This window comes from Adiantum capillus-veneris, chromosome 15 (genome assembly GCF_014529385.1).
Source record: "Adiantum capillus-veneris isolate H3 chromosome 15, ASM1452938v2, whole genome shotgun sequence".
Classification (NCBI taxonomy): domain Eukaryota; kingdom Viridiplantae; phylum Streptophyta; class Polypodiopsida; order Polypodiales; family Pteridaceae; genus Adiantum; species Adiantum capillus-veneris.
The window spans coordinates 41,353,758-41,362,418 of NC_140945.1; the positions used below are offsets into that span (position 1 = coordinate 41,353,758).

The 8,661-nt window shown below is 44.2% G+C and overlaps 1 pseudogene; it reads left to right on the forward strand.

The window, feature by feature from the left end:
• The first annotated feature begins 6,796 nt into the window (after positions 1–6,796).
• LOC147440572 (small ribosomal subunit protein uS3y pseudogene) lies at positions 6,797–7,715 on the forward strand (annotated as a pseudogene).
• Positions 7,716–8,661: the final 946 nt, after the last annotated feature.

Here is an 8,661-nt window from a genome sequence, read left to right on the forward strand (position 1 = left end):
CTTGAGAACCGTCACCCAGAGAATGCCAACAGTAGGGTCATACCCAAGATCCGTCAGTGACTCTTAGCCAACGTGTGTGTCTCATAGCCCTTATGGCATTTAGTGTTCAATCAACAAAACGATGAAGACTAATTTTTTAGATGAGAGTTAGAGCACCTTGGCTCATGCTGACTCCCAAACAAAACATGTATCAAAAACTGTATAGAAAGTTTTCATTATTCATGGAGAGAAATAGGAAAGAGAGAGAGAGAAAACGTTGGGCTGAGGAACTTTCCTTAAGTGACGAGGTTGTATCTGTTGTGCCCAATCTATGTGCTCTGACGCATCTTATGCCTGACTTGCAGCTTATCCTATAAGTATTCCACAGTTTTTCGGGATGACTCTCTCATCGAGAGAGGTAACCGATAAACAGAAAACTCATTGCGACACACTTACCATGCAGGGGTCGTGATTGTATGAGGACGACTGAGCATTGGCACTTTGCCCGTAAAATAAGTCCTAGATTCAGGTTCCTTTTAACGTTGTTGTGTGTTGATAGCAACCAACAATCCTATTAAAAAATCCATCCTTAGTCTATCCTTGACAGAGTTGCGAGTGTGATAGCGGAAGCGTAATGCATGAAGCAGTAGAAGTGAATCCACTTCACTAGCATGCCTTGCACGCAGAATTGTAAGCCCTTATGGAGAGTGATGGCCTCAACCGTGAGAACCAAAACCATAAGTGCCTTGCACAGTTTAGACTGGTAGGGATTCTGTGAGCTGATATTCCCTATTTTGCTAGTTCCCCGAAGCCTTGCTTCTTATAAAATTGCCAAAGCACTTTGCTTTGCACAATGACAGTAATTGGCAAGTAAATTGTAAGCAAGACAAAAGAAGAAAAACTTAAACTTGGCTAACCTGGTCGTGGATGTAACCAGTTGGCCCGATATTCTGTGGAAGAAAACTCATTCAAAATGGCGCATAGCCATATCTGCTGTACGAGTGGGGTCTGTCGTATGTACAGATACGTCCCTTGTATCATGTACGCCCGTCTGTTTCTCATGAAATAACCTGCTGGCATATTGTCAAGTCCGTCCCAAGTTTGTATGGTCATAGCATAGGCCGAACATGGAAGTCTTGTCTTTGCATGATACTTTTCAGTAGACCCACTTTGGATTCTACCATGCCTCAGAGCTACATATACTCTTGCTCATAGACACATGTCCTAGTCAAAGAAAGTCGACCTTGTCAAGCAGTCACAAGTAATCGACCTTGTCGAATTGTACAATGTATTGAAAATCAAAACATAAAAAGAAAAATTCCTTGCAAAGTATGTACCTCGTACTGGCTTGGCTTGATTACAGAGACGAAGCCGTGCTCCAGTGATGTCTTGAAAAACTCGTCGGAGCATGCGTGCCGACAATAGGTGGATCATATCCATGTCTCAGTGCATCATGATAAAAAAAAACAGCTTGCCGAGAAGCCAAGTTCTGCATTGTGCTTCAGAGCATCATGGCATTGCAGGAAAGGGTCAGCCTTGTTGAGTACCTGTGCCGCCTTTATCAAGGCCTGCAAAACAGGCCGTGCCAATCGTCATGAGATTTGCAAGCATCAGCACTCTAACCGTTGCCAGGCAAGAAGCCTGGCATGGAAACGCGAGCAAGACTCACTCAAGCCTTGCTTGACTGTGATTGGTTGTTGGACACCGTGTTTTCAAAAACAAAAATATCAGGCTTTTGGTAATGTTGACAAACCTTGCTATAACTTAACACAAGCTGTGCTTGTCTGAAATGATGTGCCATCAAATTATATATGCAGAAGCCATATGTTCATGCAAGTCAAAAAATAAATAATCAAGCATGCGTTTCAATCCATACAAAGAAATAAAATTGTCCAAGCTAGTAACAACCTTGTTGTAATGGCAATCAAGCCATGCTTGATAAATTCCAACCAACCCCTTGGGCGACAATTTGTGCCTAAGTTGGAATGTCCAAACCTCAACAAAATTTTTATGTGATTGCATAACCATTGGGAGAATGAAACATGAGTACCTGAAGTCTTGTTGGTAAGTTCATGAAGACAGTATAGTCAATGGTATCTCCTTTGACCCTTTGATATCGATGCATGCAGGTGGAAACAATATCATCTGATGAAGTCTTGCCCATTTGATAATGTCTGTATGCGTTCCGGATTGGTTTGGCTTCCTTGGAGCACTCCTAGTATGCCTTTTGTCGAGGATTTTTGGATTGTGAAAGCGCATCAAACTCACTTACAGGCAATGAGCACATAAGCTTTTCAATAACTGGCTCGCTGATGATCAGTTATGTTGTCCAATATAACCACGTCAAATATGGTTCGAAGGTACTAGATTCAGACGGTCGTCGGAATCCTCAAGCTGAATTCTTTTTTGACAAATTTTTATGTAATCTCAGAAAATACTATATCTCCGTATTCCCCGCAGTCACCACAACGCCTCCGTGAGGAGTGTGTGGGAGGAAACTGTCCTTATGCCATTAAAAAAAACCTAAGGCCCTTGGCCTTGGGTGCCCGCCATGTGAAAAGAAAGCCGCCTGGGCGATGGCGCAACAACAACATATCGCAGAAGAGAGAGAGAGAGAGAGAGAGAGAGAGAGAGAGAGAGAGAGAGAGAGAGAGAGAGAGAGAGAGAGAGAGAGAGAGAGAGAGAGAGAGAGAGAGAGAGAGAGAGAGAGAGAGAGAGAGAGAGAGAGAGAGAGAGAGAGAGAGGGGAGAGAGAGAGAGAGAGAGAGAGAGAGAGAGAGAGAGAGAGAGAGAGAGAGAGAGAGAGAGAGAGGGAGAGAGAGCGATACCGCATGGGGATTGCCCCTGTTGGAGATGGCAATGCAGTGGGATTTTCTCCCCTGAACCTTGTGACCCCGAGGATGTTACTCTTGCCTGTTGTCGACACTGTCGACCCATCCCCTCCCCGACTAAGGGTGCTTGCCGACGATCCTCACGCTACCTCCGTTCGCCTGCTAAGCGGCCATGCCCGCTTGCGAGGTATCTCTGGCCCTCCTCTTTTGCATGAACATGCAAAAGCATGCCAAAAGCTCATGAGCACCACGCCCTGGTCCCCAAAACTTATGGCTCTGATACCAGTGTAAGTCAAGGGAAACTAGGGTATGAGAGTCCACCACCCAACCACCCATATATAGGCAAGCCCCTGGCCCTTTGCCTTAGTTGGACTCCCTGTTCCACGCCGCCTAGCCCGGACCTGCCCTTGTCTAGTCCGGCCTTGCCGGTGTCCTGACAATGGGATTTTTTGTTACCCTATGATGTAGGGGATTTCTTGCCAGCTTTTGATCCAAGAGGAGAAAATTTTATGCATGGTCTGACGCAATTGATTGATATGCCATTTGATCCCGGAAGAGATGAGTATGTGCATGGTTTTGGGTGGTTGACTTATAAGCCATACGCTCTAGGTGGAGTTCATGACGGTTTATGGGTCAAATACATGCTTATGTTCTACAACTGGAAGATTCTTATGTTTTCCCTATGATCTTGGAGGTAGGGAATCCTGTCACGAAGCCGCAGATTGGGATATTGTGGACATTATGCTTATAGTGGCCCAATGGTTATGTGTTGACAAGTTTTTGCTTGAAGGTTTAAATAATGGGTGGCACATACTGGAGGATGTACGGGTTTAGAGGGGGTGAATGTCGTGCCTCTTTGTGAGCACGTTATGAAAGATGAGAATTTGCTTGCATTTTCAAGGTTTTGCTAAACTTATGATTTAGACCATATTCTGCTATGATATTAGGAGATTACTTGAATGTATGCTAATTGTGGTTTTGAGGCCATCAAATGACGTTGCTTCCTATAGACCGAGATGCAATGATGTTGTCGAAATGCGGTTTAATAGGCCAAAAATGTAGTGCTCGACGTGCTCTCCATGCCTATCTTTATGGCTCGTCCATCGAAGTCCAGACGAGAAAGTTATGGGCAGTTTGGTATTTTTCAGGGGTCGGATCTACTGTCTTTGGGCCAGAGTTGAGATGCATGCTCAAGTGATCTAATTCAACTTGACAAGGCTCAAATTGGGAATGAAATGCACAACTTATGGCTGGATAATTTTTCTTTGCAGTCTCGAATATCCATGAGCAGGGAAATTGATGAAGGTGCAATTACATTTGTGTTTGACACTAGGTCGGTTGATATTTTAGCCAATCGGGGTGCTTGGTAATGCTTTGATTAGTACGCAAGCTCAATGCTATGCCAAGCAGAGTTTGGGGTTGATATGTATGCTGAGTGTGGTGCTCTTATGAAAACATGAATAATACTTGAAGGACTTTCAACCGAGAAGTCATCACTTGGAATGCATTGAATATAGTAAATGCACGATATAGCTATGATAAGGAAGCTTGAGCTACCTTAGTTGGACACGAAGGGAAGGCCTTTCGCCAAAAGGTTTCATTTATTGGGGGAGGGGTTTGTCGGAGAAACTTACTGTGCTAGGCAATGCCCTGGTCGATATGTATGCCAAATGTGGTGTACTATGAGGACTAAAGGTCAACCATAAGCAAAGGCCACCCAAGGCCATTGAAACGGCCGCCCAAAGGAGTTTAAATGTGATGATTTTAATGTGAACAAAGGAGGGGAAAGGAAGGGCATGGCGAGCAGCAACAAGAGAACATGGGAAGGAGGCCGTGGCGGGCTTGCAGAGCATTGTGAACAGCTTGGATGAGCTCGCCCACGCAACGATAAATGATAAGCAAGATATGGCGCCCCGTTCAACGGCACTAGCACCAGATTTTGTGCAGGTTGGCGTTCAAGTTGCCATGTCATCAGGACGCCGTGCTCGCGCCAAGCACAAGCGCTGGCGCTAGTGGTAGGGGGGCAAGTGTTGGCTAAATTTAGAAGGTGATTTAGTATGCAAAGGGGGGGAGGTTATAAAAAAGAAAAAAGTTCATTTTTCAAGAACTCTCTCAGAATTAACCATATCCAAAGCACAAGAGCTCTCTCTTTCGAGCCGAGTCTCCATAACCAAGCTCCCATAGCAGATTCTCTCTCGGATCATTAATCGGATGCCAAAACCACCATAGAGCTCTCTCATGCTCTGTCACTTCAAATCTCTCTCTCGTCTCACCATCACTAAGAAGCCTTCATAGCCATAACTCCTAAGCTCTTTCTCTCTCCCTAAGCTTCATTAGCCACCATCAAACCTAAGCTACCTCGCTCTTACACATGGTAAGCCGAAGCTTCATAGCCTTTTCTTCTAAACTCATGTAGTCAATAGTATTCTTGTGAAAGAGAGAGCAGTTGTGAAGGTTCACAATATGCCAGCACCTTCACAATATTTCCCAGAATAGTATTACAAGCCATCAAAATGGCAGCACGTTCACAATAGTATTCTTGAGATAGAGTGGTTTATATGAGAGAGCAGTTGTGATTTCAATTCTCGTACAGACTTGATGACCTCTCCAGAGAGAGAGTAATTGGTGTGCCGATTGAAAAGGGAAGTGTTCGCGTAAGGGAAGTGTTCTAGTAAGCATAGGTACAAAGGGGTGAACTTGCTTCAGGGCCAACATGTGACCATTGCGGGCTCGGGTGCATGCCGCGGATGACGGGTTGAGCTTGCGATGGACAAGAACCGACTTTATGATTGGTTGGAGGGCCAGGTAGCGGAAATTTAGTGTGTTTTGGTGCCAGTGCTTGGGATTTTACTATTACTTAGGGTTTTTTACAGTTTATTTAGTGATTATTGAGGGTCAATTTTGACTGAACTTGGTACATAACTTGGAAAATTGAATGAGTTCAGTGCTGGGGTGGATCTCTGTTGCAATTTGCTCAGTTTTTACTTGGTGAGCCCAAGGCTCTTTTCGCGGTTTCTGAATGCAAAAGACACCACGTGGCATATATTTAAATTATTTTAAAAAAATATTGTTGCGATAAAAAGCTCTAAAAAAAACTACGCCATCAAAAGCTACCAACTACCAAGTGAATAAAACAAAAAAATCATTCTGCGTTGCTCTTAGCAGCAATTCGATCTTCTCCACAAGCGTTCGCAGGTTCCCAGAAGCAGCTCGGAGGACAAAGCAGGTTTGTCTTTGGCCATTGTTTGAGAGAGAGAGAGAGAGAGAGAGAGAGAGAGAGAGAGAGAGAGAGAGAGCGAGAAGGCAATGGCATCTTTTTGTCTTGCTACCACAAACTTTCTCAACTCTCTCAGAGTCAGAAGCCCAATATACTCATTTAACATAAACTTTATGTTTATTTGCTCTCGTTTCTCTTGGTTTGTGCCTCTGCTTAGTTCCCGTATACCTTTCCCGGTCGACCCTGGAGAACCGCGCTCTCCGATAACGCGCTCACACACACATTCTCGCACACATAGACGTGCCTTCAAGACTTCCAAACTTCAAGGAAGCATTCAAGGCATCATCTAGAACTTCAAGTAGTGGTCTGCATCTAGTCCGCACCGATCTCAAATTGAATAACAATAACAATAACAAAATACTAGGCTGTCCGTGTGTATGGTCCTTTTTTTTTTTTTTTGAGAGAGTAGGAACTTGAAAGTACAACACACACCCGACTCCGTGAGGTGGAGCATCCCAGCCGGTTAAGGGTGGCCAACCCATCATATGGACCATGACAACCACCCCTAAGGGCTTCATGTCACGTGAGTTGTCAAGGAGGTTTGAACCCAAGACCTTAGACACAAGAGGCTCTTGCTCTATCAACTGAGCTAGCACTCGTTGACTATGTATAGTTCTTTTGAAAAGTATGCGTTTCCTGCATGCAGGCCATAGTTTGGCTGTGCGATGTTCGATCTCTCGACGTTCTATGGACCTAATCTACGGTAGCGTACTAAACTAAAAGAGCAATAGGCTTCTAGGGTAAAGAGAGAGATTGTCTGTGGCGAAGGACAAGAGGAGTAACGAGTGCAGACGCGAGCGACGTAGCTATGGCTTCCACACAGATAAGCAAGAAGCGCAAGTTTGTTGCAGATGGCGTCTTTTATGCTGAGTTAAACGAGGTCCTCACGCGAGAGCTCGCCGAAGATGGCTATTCTGGTGTGGAGGTCAGAGTCACGCCCATGCGAACCGAAATCATCATTCGTGCAACGAGGACTCAGAACGTGCTTGGCGACAAGGGCAGAAGGATCAGAGAGCTAACTTCTTTGGTTCAAAAGCGTTTCAACTTCCCAGAAGGCACTGTGGAATTGTATGCAGAGAAAGTTAACAATCGAGGTCTGTGCGCAATTGCGCAAGCTGAGTCTCTCCGCTACAAGCTCCTCGGAGGACTTGCTGTCAGAAGGGCTTGCTATGGTGTCCTGAGATTTGTTATGGAGAGCGGTGCAAAGGGTTGTGAGGTCATTGTCAGTGGCAAGCTTAGAGCCCAGCGGGCGAAATCTATGAAATTCAAAGATGGGTATATGATCTCATCTGGGCACCCTGTGAACTTGTATATTGATTCGGCTGTTCGCCACGTGCTTTTGAGACAGGGCGTCTTGGGCATCAAAGTCAAGATCATGTTGGATTGGGATCCCAAGGGTAAGCAGGGTCCTTCCATCCCTCTACCGGACAATGTCACAATTCACAATCCAAAGGATGAGGAAGAGCTTGTCCCAAAGTCCGTGGTTGGTAAAGAAGAGCCGGTGCACGAGATTCAGGTGGCTTAATCAAGGTTCGAATGTAATTATATGGTTTGCAGTTTTGATGAAACTCAGAGGGTAATTTGTAATGAGGGATCTTTTATTGTGATCTAAACTTGTCACTGAATCTATTTTTGATGTGGAATTTTTGAAGTTTTTTGTTGTGAAAGAGTGAACTGTTCTCACTTTTATTCAAATTGAACTCTTCAAGGATGCAGCAGGCATATCTTGTTATCGCCTTACATTGGTAGGCTTGAAACATTTTGTACTGATGAAAGAGTGATTTTGCCAGCATGATCTTTATTGTTTCCATGGCAGGATGAGGCCTTCCTCAATTCCAACCACATTGTCTCTCCTGTTTGAAGCTATAGATGTGTGCCAATGTGTCCTGTTTGATTCTGGTTTTAGCAAATGAGGCGACTGAACTTTGGGCTCTTCATTTTTTTGGATTCATTGAGATGGATCTTGGATGGCTAAAGTTGGGAGTTAGGTTTCTATTAGGGAGGGAACTTTATGGGTTGAAAGACTTTGGCATCGAAGTAGACAAAGGAAGATGGATTGTGGCTGATTGATTATTCTAGTTTACTCTTAAATAAGAGGTTCTGAGTTCAAGACTTATTGGATAGATCACTTAGGTCTCTCCTTAAGCCCTAAACCCTAGCCCTAACCTCGGGTTATTGCTAAATGGGGCATTCTGTGATGACTAGTAGTGCTCACATATCTGGTTTGTAGTGAGATCTCCCTGATTGAGCGAGAAATATCCTGTAATTGAGAACTTTCTTGCATTTTTACTATGAACACTGAAAAAATACTTGGATTTCCACATAAATCCTGGTTGTCAAAAGTAGTTTGACGCTAAAAAACGAGGCTGAAAAGTTTGATGTGCTTGAGTATTAATTGTGACCAGAGGATTACTTGTCAATTTTCTCATGTGTGCATTAGTGGTGGTGTGTAGTGTAACTGCATCGAATTTAACTTAATCGAGATGAGAGGAGTTAAAGATTGTTGTATTAATCTTCTTTTGAGGCGGGATTGCCCTCTATACATTTGCTTGCTTCTCATCCTTCTTTGCTTCTC